Genomic DNA, 12,482 nt, shown 5'->3' with positions numbered 1-12,482 from the left:
AATGCATAGTCAACGTCAAAACAATTTAAAAGTTACAAAATTGATAAGCTTCAGAGAATAGAAAAAGAGTATGATGATTAGAGCAATAACCTTCTTATTATAATCTAGGAAGTTGATTTGAAAAATCGGCAACTTTATATAAACATTCTCCCTTAAAAATATTTTTTACTGTGTTTTTGAAAACTATACCCGAAAGACCTCTAACAATTACTATATATAATTAGGCATATAATTTTGTACCTTTGTAAAGCCACCTTTTTTGAGATCTTGCAATTTGTAGAAATCCAGTTCTAAGATTATTCCTGTGCCTAGTATTTATAACTCGCACTTTGCACTCGGCAGGGGGCCTCGTCCGCGTCACCCCTAAAAATGTGTTTCTGGTTTATAATTTATTTCTGGTTGATTTTTTTGGAAATTTGGGAGTGTGGACTCTTCTCCTTGTGAGAGGCTACTTCTCTTTTCTTCATCACTAAAAAGCAGTGCTCAATGACTCAGACTCACAACCTGCTATCTCTATAAAATATTATTGGTGCAGCTTCTTACTTGGGTTGACATTATTACTCTTTCAATAATTGTTCGTGGACACGTTAAATGTAAATGCATGTTTGTTCTACCTGTAAACTTGAATAATTTCATTTTTAAACTATGACAGAACTTTATTGTACTAGTCTATAAATTAAAAATCTATGGTGACCTTACTGTACGTAAATATAACCAGGTCAAGCTATAAAGTCTCCCCCCCCCCCAAATTGTTAGCCCCATCACCACTTATCACTATTAATGTTTTGAATAATCTTCATGTTTAGTAGAAAATCAAATATTGATTGTATGGGTGGGGATGAAGCCCTGCCAGCCACTAGTAGTCGGCGCCTATGATCATTGTAATTTCTCACTATCCACTACATCTGTATCAGCAATAAAAATGAACTGTATACTACACCAGAGAGTGCAGTATACATCACATTCTATATTACAGTATACATTACATTCATATGCCACATTCTATCCTTACTGTACTGCATTCCAAAAAAGTCGAGACGATCTACAATGTAAACATACATGCATGTGTGAGAGTCAGATTCTCGGAAGGCTTAATGCTGACACATTCTAGCTAAAATCTCTTTGTTCTCATTCACCACTTTATACTTGAGAAAGTAAAATTTAAAAGAATTTCATAAAGTTAAACTTTTAAAATTCTTATTATTCTTCTCGCTCACCTGAGTGAATGAAATATATTGGTGGATGCAAAGACCTTAAAGAGATATCTTTAAGATGCATCTTTAAGGTCTTTGGGTGGATGTAGAATGAATACTGAAGAAAACGTTTTGATGATGAAGCAAATCTTATTTTAATATACAGTAATTATTATTATTCATGATGTTCATAGAATGTGTAACTTAGATGATCTACTTCATTTTTCTTCATGTTTAGTATTGAAAATGGAAAAGAGAGAAGAAAAAATCCCACACAGCACAAAAACTTTAAAAAACGTTTAATAAATGTTTAAAATTTATAAATCCGATGAACGTTATGAGAACAACATTTAATAAATGTTAGAAAAGTTTACTAAAATAAATGTTCACTCTATAAACGTTTAATAAACGTGTAGAATGTATAATGCTGATAAACGTTATGAAAACAATGTTTGATAAACGTTAGAAATGTTTACTAAAATAAACGTTAGAAAGGTTGGTACAGTATGGAAATTTTACATTATCTACCCAGTCAACACATTAAGTGAAAATGTTTGAAGTGAAAATCAAACAATTTTTTCAGAAGGTGTCTCCTCCCCCCCCCCCCCCCACAGCTGTGTAACTTAATCCCTGAAAGTGTCTCAATTTAGGCTTTCTGACCAACAACTCTCAAGTGGAATTGAATTTCAACCCCTTCTATCTCCTTCAAAAATCATCTCCAACACACCGTTATTGAGATTAAAATAAAGTTTTGCACCAATTAAGACTGAATTTTTTTTGAGGAACAATTCGGGTGAAGAATTGCAATTCAAACACTTTTTGTCTCTTGCAAAAATCGTCTACAACGCACTGTTAACGATATAATTGACCTTTTGCGCTAAATCCAGAGGGACTAAATAAATTTGCAAAATGTTTAAGTTTCCCAAAAAGTCAAAAATTGTATTTCTGATCAATAATTCGGATGCAGAATTGAATTTCAAACACTTTTTGTCTTTTGCAAATCATGCACTGTTGATGATATAATAGACCTTTTGCGCTAATTTTAATCCAGATAGGGACTTGGAAAAAATTTGACCGATTTTTAAGTATCCCAAAAATGTTCAAAAAAGCAGTCTTTTATTACTTATTCAGCTACAGAAGTAAATTTCCAGCACTTTTTCTCCAAGCAAAAATCCCGTCAGACAGGCCGTTGATGGGCTACTGACATTTAAGATTTCAAATAAATGGTAATTGATGATGAAAAATTCTGAAAAAATCATGAACGTTTCTGTTTATGTTATAAACATTGTCCTAGAATTTGAAATGATTCCATCCAAAATTGAAAAAGTTATATCGTTTTTCAAATCAAATTCCAGTTTGTTCTGAAAATCATGTCACACAATAATGAATACATCAAGCCTATGAAATAATTTTCAAGTTTTCAATTCAAATAATAATAAACTACTATTTTATTGATTCCATTATTTCAGTGGAATCACAAATGTCCCCCATAAAGAAATCATTAATCCGCCCCTGAAATATAGAATTTTTCAATGTTAACATAAAGATTGTCAATATCAATTTGAAATTGCAGGGTGATGCATGCATGAGCGGCAGCCATGTTAAGATTTCCTGTCATCTTCAGGGCTTCAGTAAGGTGATGGTGATGGAGAAGTCAGTTCTGCTTTGTTTTATCACCTCATCAAGTCATATTGTTTATTCTGCTGATTATTGATTGCTGAAGGTCTTAAATTAAGGTAAGATCACTAATTTATGTCCAGGATATTTATTGATAAGTTCAATAGTGTACAGAAGTTACTAAACAAAGTTGTTTAGCCTAGTGATGGCAAAGCATTCCCCAGACAAATTTGTAAAGTAGATGTTTTTTTTAAAGCACTATGGTAAATAATTATGTTAGGCCCTATCAATAACCCTGATACAACAGTAATTGCTATGATTAGTGTGTATAAGTTAATTTTTTTCCATTTTCAAACCCCAACAGGTGATTTAACCAACTGTTAACATTGTTGGTTAACATCAAACTTGTAAAAAAACTATTAAGTTAGTGGTTTCAAATTTATGATTTAGGTAATAATTTTTAAACTAGTGATTATATGATTCAGTAATATCATAATAGATTGATTTAATATTATGAATGTTTAAGATATAAGAAGCTATTGTAAAATGTTACAATAATAAAGCTTATACCAGAATAGGCCTACCCACTAATAATATTAGTTATTCATAGGCTTATTAGGGACTATAGTTACATTTGACCTAATTAACTTTTTGAATACAGTATTTTGATCTGATAAAACCTTATTTATTCCAATATGACTAGTATCAAATCACCCCCTTGAGAAATACTTCAAATAAATTGTACCTAAATAGAAGCAGTTATTCTTATTGATAGGCTACAATTTAATAATCAGTTCAGTACTGTGTAAGGTCCTTGAATACTCCCTTGTATTTGTTTATTGTTTTAATACTATCAATTTATTAAAACTATACTAAATTATCACTTCAAAATTCCTTTCAATTAGATAATTGCTTTCATACATATAATGTTTCATTCGATTTCAGACTGAGGTGGGAATAGAACTGCAGATACTAAAATCCACCATGACAGACAAATATGATGCCAACTACAGTTGGATTAGATTTGAAAAAAAGTTCTCTCTAGCCTACATCTGATGGAAGACATTTTCAGTAAGTTGCACTCTACTATTTCCTTCACGAATCAACTCTTTCAACATTCATAAACAAACTTACTTGTAACCTTTACAAACAAACTTACCTACAATATATTTAAGAATTACTGGAGCAGTTTTAAGATTTAATGTCAGGCCCTATTAATCTCTATACTTATAAAAGGCTAAGCCCCTATAGACTGAAATCACACCACAGCCCAAACTACTGAGCCTAAAAGCTTGAAATTCTGCAAGATTGTTTATGGTAGCCTGAAAACAACCACTAAGAGAGGATTTTCAGAAATTTGCCCCCCTGAGGGAGCTGGCCCCCCCCAAAATGTTGTACTTTTTAACCGCTCATTGCACAGCAAAGTCATGAGGAACTTTTTTGTTCAGCTACGAAAAAAAATTAGATCTATGCAGAAAAATTTCGATCAGGAGCATAGGGGGGTCCAGGAGAGGGCATTTTTCGGAAAATTTGATGTAAAATCACACTACAGCTCAAACTAATTGTCCTACAGACTTGAAACTTTGCAAAGATATTCTTCAAACATGCTAGACGCGCACTAAGAACGGATTTTGAGATATTTCGCCTCTAAGGGTTTCAAAGGATGGAAAAGGATCCTATTTAGTAAGGTTATGAACATGGTAAGGTGAATGCCATATGGAACTGATATAATTGACACATGATATTCTAACATATTATGTTGTAATCATTGGAAAGCTTAAAATAATTTTATCAATCAGCTGATCGAATTTAATTTTCTGTGGATCAAAAGCACGAGCTTATTGCCACATGTTTGCTCCATTGTTGTATGCTTGGAGGAAGGAACACCTTCTTTCCTCCAAGGTTGTATGCTTATGCTTGGCCTTCTATCAGCTGTATATGGAGTCTCATACATTCCGATTGGAATACTGAGCACAGAGCTTTTCTCTGGTTAGGAGTTTGTTGATAATTCTTTTTTCAAATTTAAATTTTATTGCAAACAAAAAAAAACATTGAAAAATTTCTTGATAGACAACAAGATTACAAAAACAAGATGTCAAACATAAACCTACATTTATTTGTTGCACGGCCAGAAAAAGACAAACTTGAGTACTATTAGCCGTGAGTTCATTCAATATAACTTATATTTTTGTGTAGATATTTTGTGAACAAAAAGTACGAGTTGATGAGAGATGTGAGTAATTTTTTATATTTGATCTAAATGGTTATTCAAATTGTGGTAGTCTGGGTCACTTCAATCAAAGTTTTAATTTTGTAGCTAATAAATTTCATACGTATTGATTGTCCATAATGTATCCAGTGTCCATAATGGAAGTGATTGAACTACTCAAAATTATTGGCTTACTGGTCCTTCATAGAATTTATAGTATTCCTGGTGATTGAGCCTGTCTTTTTTCAGCGTTGACTATTAATAATAAAGCTTTATTTACAACTAGCTTACCTGGCGAACTTCGTACCGCCAAAAAGTCAATGTATCTCATGTCACACTTTTCTTTATTTGGTGAATCATGAAATTTATCTGACAATCAATATTTTCATTTACATCTGAATACGGACTTCCTATGTGCTTAGACATGCAGCATTCATTATTCCCAAAACATATTCTTCTCAATCAATTGGTAGTAATATCTAACAGTAAAGAGTTGAATTAAAAAAAATTAGATAGGATAAATCAGTGTTTCAAAGATGAATTCAATGTTTTCATAGTTGTTGATTGTCAATAGATGGTCCAGGAAATATGCAATGTACGATGAATCACACAGAATTACATATTCTTTCCATCTTACATTTTAGGATGAATATAAGCTAAGCTAAATTAAAAAAATGGAAATTATTCTGCCATTAATGAATGCAATATGAACAACTCTCTTCATCAGGTGAATAATTTTTTTCCAACATTTTCCGTTTACTCAATGATAGGGGAGTGATAATTATTTGTATAGGTCTTCTAAGGAACCATTATCTACAGCTGGTACCAATCAACTACACTTCAACTCCAAACTACCGTTGTAATACCAGTAGCCTACACAATTTATCATAGGGTGACGTCTTTATTACAGCTGGTAACTTTAGATGCTGAAGCATATTATCTCAATATGATCTTGAATCATGATCATCTTTCCGTTCTTCGGAAGCCGCTAGGCCGACAATTTCGAAAACATAGGTCTGTGAAAAATGGATTAATAAATAATCATTATTAGCCACCCTATTAAAATTTCTGGTCAGAAACCATCCCCAATATTCACACAACATATTCCCAAAGTTTCATGCCGTTATGTCAAATATTTTTCAAGTCATAGGGAACAAACACACAAACAGACATTCATTTTTATAAATATCTATATATAGAAGATAGAATTCATTACATCAAGTTTTCAAATTATCAAGTTTGAAAGTAGATCCTTGCGAAGCACGGGTTCCTGCTAGTAACCCTTATATAACAGTAATTGCAATGTTTAGTGTGTATAAGTTGAATGTTTTTCATTTTCAAACCCAACAGGTACCTAATTAAAATGTTTAGTGTTGGTCAACCTCAAAATTATAGAGAAACTATTGAGTTAGTGGTTTCAATTTTATGATTTAGGTAATAAATTTTGAACAAGTGATTATATGATTCAGTAATATCTTAAAAGATTGATTTAATATTATGAATGGTTAAGATATAAGAAGCTATTGTAAAATGTTATAATAATAAAGCTATCCCAAGAATAGGCCCACCCACTAATATTATTAGTTATTCATAGGCCTATTAGGAACTATAGTTACATTTGACCTAATTCATTTTTGGAATATTTTGATTTGATAAAACCTTATTTATTCCAATATGACCTGTATCAAATCACCCCCTTGAGAAATACTTTGAATAAATTGTAGGTACCTAAATAGAAGCAATTATTCTTATTGATAGGCAACAATTTGATAATTAGTTCAGTACTGTGTAAGGTCCTCGAATACTCCCTTGTATTGGCTTATTGTTATAATATTTACTATCAATTTATTAAAACTATCGCTCATAAAATTCCTTTCAATTGGATAATCGTTTTCATACATTTAATGTTTCATTTTATTTCAGAGAAAGGAGGGAATAGAACTGCAGACACATATACTAAAATCCACCATGACAGACGAATATGCTGCCAAACGCAGTTGGATTCGATTTTAAAAAAGAAGTTCTCCTCTCTACATCTGATGGAAGCCATTTTTAGTAAGTAATGCTTTGTTAGATTACCTCTTTTTGTATACCAGGCTTAATATGTTTCACTATCTTTTATCAATTTTCCTATACTCAATCAATTCACTTTTTCTATGTATCTATTTACTATTTGTCCCAATCCCCTTTTGTCTGATTCCTTTCTCCTCCATGAATATCCCACACAGCACACTGATGTTTATAAAATGTTTAATAAACGTTACCTCTTAAACATTTGAAACGTTTAGACAACGTTGTATGTTGTTGACCATAACGTTTTCTTAACGTTTATTCAACCTTCAGTCTGGTACTGACCTTTACATTTAATAAAACATTTATTTGAACGTTGTATTCAACATTTCGATAAATGTTATATCAACAACGTTACAGCAACATAGCCTATCTTATTGGCTGCAGGACGAGAATGTTGCCCTTCAAGATGTGCCAAGAATGGCAGCAGATCACTGCTGCTGCTGATGTAAAAAGGCCATCAGCAAGACTCAAAATTGGAAAGCCCCTGGAATAGATGGTATCCACAATGTGTGATGGAAGTACCTACCCAGTACACATCCTGTACTGGCAAATCTGTTCCAGGAAGCAATTCAACAACCAGATGTACTCAAAGATAGTTTCTCAATGGGAATAACATACATGCTGCCAAAGAAGAAAGACTCACTTGATCCAAATGACTATCGCCCAATCACCTGCCTGCCAACAATATACAAGTTGCTTACATCATTCCTGACTGCAAAAATCCATGAGCATCTAGCAAATGATGAACTATTAGCACCTGAACAGAATGACTGTCGCAAGGGGTCTCAGGGATGTAAAGAGTTGCTTGTGATTGATGGCATAATCTCCCAGCAAGTACGAAAGAGATCCCACAATGTATCTGTAGGTTGGGTGGACTATAGGAAAGCTTTTGACTCAGTCCCTCACTCATGGCTGAGGCATGTGCTGGACCTGTATAAAGTGAGCCCAGGAATTGTGAACTTCTTGTCTGGTGTAATGACTCAGTGGAAGACCACACTACAGGTGAGATGGGGTAGTGAATCATACAGAGCACAAGGTATCCCAATCAGGCGAGGCATATTCCAGGGGGACAGTTTGAGCCCCCTGTTGTTCTGTATGGCTCTAAACCCATTAAGTAAAATGCTCCGTGACTCAGGCTATGGGTATGTGCTTAAAAGAAATCCTCAGGTGAAGATATCACATTCCTTATATATGGATGACCTGAAGGTTTATGCTGCCAACCAAGACCAGTTGAAAAATATGCTCCAGCTCGTTAAGAACTTCAGTGATTCAATATGTATGGAATTCGGATTGGAAAAGTGTAATGTGCTGCATGTGAAACGAGGCTAAATATCAGGAGAGGGTGATGGAGCTATACATTTGACTGAGGAAGTGCTTATTCAGAGTTTAGGCAGGCCAGATGAATACAAGTATTTGGGTCTTGCTCAGCTCTTATGCAGAGCTGATACTGTCATAAGAAGAGAAATTCAAAGGAAGACTGTGCAAAGACTTGAGAAGGTATGCAGAACAGGGCTTAGCTCTAGGAATAAAATATCTGCTATGAATACCTGGGTAGTCCCTGTGGCCATGTTTACATTTGACATAGTCAAGTGGACAGATACAGCTTTGCAGGAGTTTGACAGAAAGGTAAGGACAACTTTGACAAAGAATAGACTTAATCACCCTCGTAGCTCAATCCAGAGGCTCTACCTGCCTAGAAGTGTTGGTAGAAGAGGCCTCTGAAGTCTGGAGACTATGTGTCGTCAACAGGAAGACAGATTGCGGAAATACTTCCAGAATGCAAACAGTGGTCTGCTAAAGGCCGTTTGTCCAGTAGACAGGGAGTACAGCCCATTGCAGCTGGCACATGGAGTCCAACAGCTAACAGCCAGTTCAGTAGAAGAGAGGCTGGAAGCGTGGAAGCAGAAAGAGCTGCATGGAAGATTTGCTGCAGTACTTCATTCTGATTGTGTTGACAGAAAAGAATCAATTGAATGGTTGCAGACTAGTGGAATATTCGGTGAGACTGAAGGTTTCATGTTTGCCATTCAGGACCAGGTAATCAGCACTAGAGCTTACAAAAGATATGTGATGGGACTCAAATTGGATAGTAGCTGTCGGCTCTGCAGGAAAGCCATAGAATCGATACAGCATATTTGTGGTGGCTGCTTTGTACTAGCTAATACAGAGTATTTGCAGCGGCACAACAATGTTGCCAAAGTGGTTTATCAGGCATTGGCGAAAAGATATGAGTTGATAGCGATTGAGGTGCCCTATTACAAGTGTAAGCCAGAAATGGTCTTGGGATTGTTATATGACAACTGACAGAGCAGTGGAGGCTAACAGGCCAGACATCGTCTTGTTTGACAGAAAGAATAAAGAGGCTTACATAATTGATGAGGCAGTGCCCCTTGATGAGAATCTTGTGAGTACCATTGCCGAAAAGAAAAGAAAATACCAGCCCCTGTCAGTTGAACTGAAAGATATGTATAAATTAAGGAAGGTGGTGATAATCCCTATAGTAGTGTCTGCCAATGGACTGGTCACAAAAGAATGGAGACAAGTAATGGAACAACTGCGGTTGGAGAACTGCCATATGAGAATTATGCAGAAAGCAGCAGTTCTTGGTACAACTAATATTGTATGTAAGTTTCTAAGCCTCTGATCTGGAAAAGAGTGAATGAGTCTCTGCTTTGAATTGCAACTATTTTAGTCTTGAGATCAGAATTGATCTCCGGCTACTTAGTTATTAAGACAAAAATATTTTTCAATAATAATAATTATTATTATTATTATAATTTCCAGAATGATCGCCAAAGAAGAAGAAGAGAAGAAGAAGAAGAAGAGAAGAAGAAGAAGAAGAAGAAGAAGAAGAAGAAGAAGAAGAAGAAGAAGAAGAAGAAGAATGGTGTCCGCAAAAAGGGACGAGGAAGGACGCAGACAGCGTCTTTGAAATTCAGGGGGGGGGAGGAAAGGGAATTTCGTGATGTGTCCCATTTCTCATTTTTGTGTGGAAGGCTGGTGCTAACTTTGGGATTTTTATGGGGGTGCGTCATCGCAGAAAGGAAAGGTACAGGAAATCCGAGGTTTCTGGGGCACTATGTGAAAAGCTCCCGAGCCTCCTAGCTCAACGTTTTCTATACAAATTGTACAATATCATTGCATGAAAAAATCAGCAAGTTCGGAATTAATTCTCTGAACGGTCCTTTTCTACTACCTTGTAACTGAACTACAGTAATCACTTTTCCATTTGAAATTCGAATAAAAATTGTATAAATCGAACAATTTGACAATTCCTCCACTGCACAATAAGAGTATAGTAGAAAGCTGGTTATTCAATTGGTGGTTACAGAGAGTAAGGCAAGTAATATGACATGTATTGATGCATGTGGAGCATGATTGACGTCAAACCTAACCCGTTCTGACCCCTGGGTCATGCCTGCTCTCATACCACCTATCACTCATCACAAGTCATGTATGTGGGCATATATTGAACATGACTTTATTTACCGAGATTTTGTTCACCGCTTCTTCTTAACAAATTAGCTACAAATTATAAACTCTTTAAATCTATAAATTGGAATATTTGTTTAATTATTTGCCTTATCATGGTATTTCTGTTAATAATGATTTGTGACTATCATTTAATGAAATAAATACTGTATATCACAGTATCTTCGATAGAATGAAATAATAATTCTCAAGTACCTGAAAATTTTTATTCCATTGTATCAATTGTAGTAGGAAAATAAAAAAGTGCAATAGAACAGTGTATCCTCTGCTTAACATTGTTATAATATTTATAGTCAATTTTGACAACCTTATCCTCTTAATTACTTGATTCAAAATTAAAATCAATACAATATTAACTTTATCATATTTTATTGTGGTGAGGGTTGTCATGGAGATGGAGGTAGAATTTTATAATAGTTTACAGTTTGTCGTGTCATCATAAATCTGTTACGGTACTGCATTGCTGTTGGAACAATGAGTGAAATTATTACACAGGTACGAATCAATACGTTCCTATGTTTGTGTGTTGACAAGTAGAATTTTAGGCAATCTGTATGCTGATCAAAAGCGAACCTGTTTGACAAGTTGTAAGTAAACAAACTGTAGTACAGCTTATAGCCTAGTATTATTGAATGCAATTCCCAGGAAGTAGTGATGAGTCAAGTGCGAGTGAGTGTAGGCCTATATACGCCTGGGGGATGTATTGTATTACGGAAAACGGATCATCACTTTATAGTTGGCTGAGCTTTCTCCTTACCTTTCCCCTTATTTTACTCTGTAGACAAATACGACAAGTCTGGCATTAGACTACTTACCTTGTAAATCTACGAGTATATTCTTGCCATGGAAGTATTTACTCCGTTTTTCACTCCAATTCAGGCAACACGATTCATGGTTTTCTCGACTCACAACCCTTACTTCGGTTTCGATTTTTATTCACTTCGATTTTTGCGTTTACTTGTTTTTCGATGCTGATCTATATTTGCCCTTCTCTTTTTCATTTACCCTCTTTCTTTTTCTCATGTTTTGGAAATTGCTCATGAGCACGCCCCTTGAAAAACTCAATATTAAAGGTTCATATCGATCATATAATATTGAGAATTGTTGAAAGTGTTTAAAAATAAGGGTTTGAAAAGAACATTGAATATGGAGCGTTAACTTTAGATCAAAGAGTAATTTAGAATCGATCAATTGAATAAAGCTAATCTTTTTTCAATGAAATCATATTTTCTAGCATATTGGATTAAAAGTAGAATATTGGTCAAAAATCAAAATCACAGAAGAATTTTATTGCGACTCAAATGATGTTTTAATTTTTTTCCAACACTCTAGATTTACAATAATTACTTGGATCAAAATCAGCATGAAAAGTAATTTCATTCATAGGATCAATAAAGGATACTGAGAAATTGGTTTTAAAATCTGTATCACCCGACATTGCACATTATCGTTCATTTCGTAATCTAATATTCTATTCATCCAATTTCCGACCAGTGAATTTTGTGATTATGAAATGTTTGATTGCTTGATAAATTTATTGATTGACTGATAGTTTATTATCGATTAATAAGTTTTCTGTTCATTTATCAGACTCCATTAACACTGCTTCCCAATCATAAAATTTAGGATATTTCCCAGTTTACAAAATATTGTGAACGAATGAAGAAGTTGTTTGACCGGCCTTGACCTTCACTTCTAAAATAGATTCGTCACGTGATCAAGGTCAGGATGAAGATGAATGAATGAAGAGAAGATGATGTGGAGTATCTGAATAAGTGATGTGGAGAGAGTAGGTGAGTATGTGAGAGTGAGCGAATTTGCGGGACTAAAGAGAGTAAATAAGAGTTGATTGATATAAGGAAACTCTTGTGAACCAGTATAAGTTGTGTAATCTAACA

This window comes from Nilaparvata lugens, chromosome 5 (genome assembly GCF_014356525.2).
Source record: "Nilaparvata lugens isolate BPH chromosome 5, ASM1435652v1, whole genome shotgun sequence".
Lineage (NCBI taxonomy): Eukaryota > Metazoa > Arthropoda > Insecta > Hemiptera > Delphacidae > Nilaparvata > Nilaparvata lugens.
Note: the sequence above shows the minus strand (reverse complement) of the source record.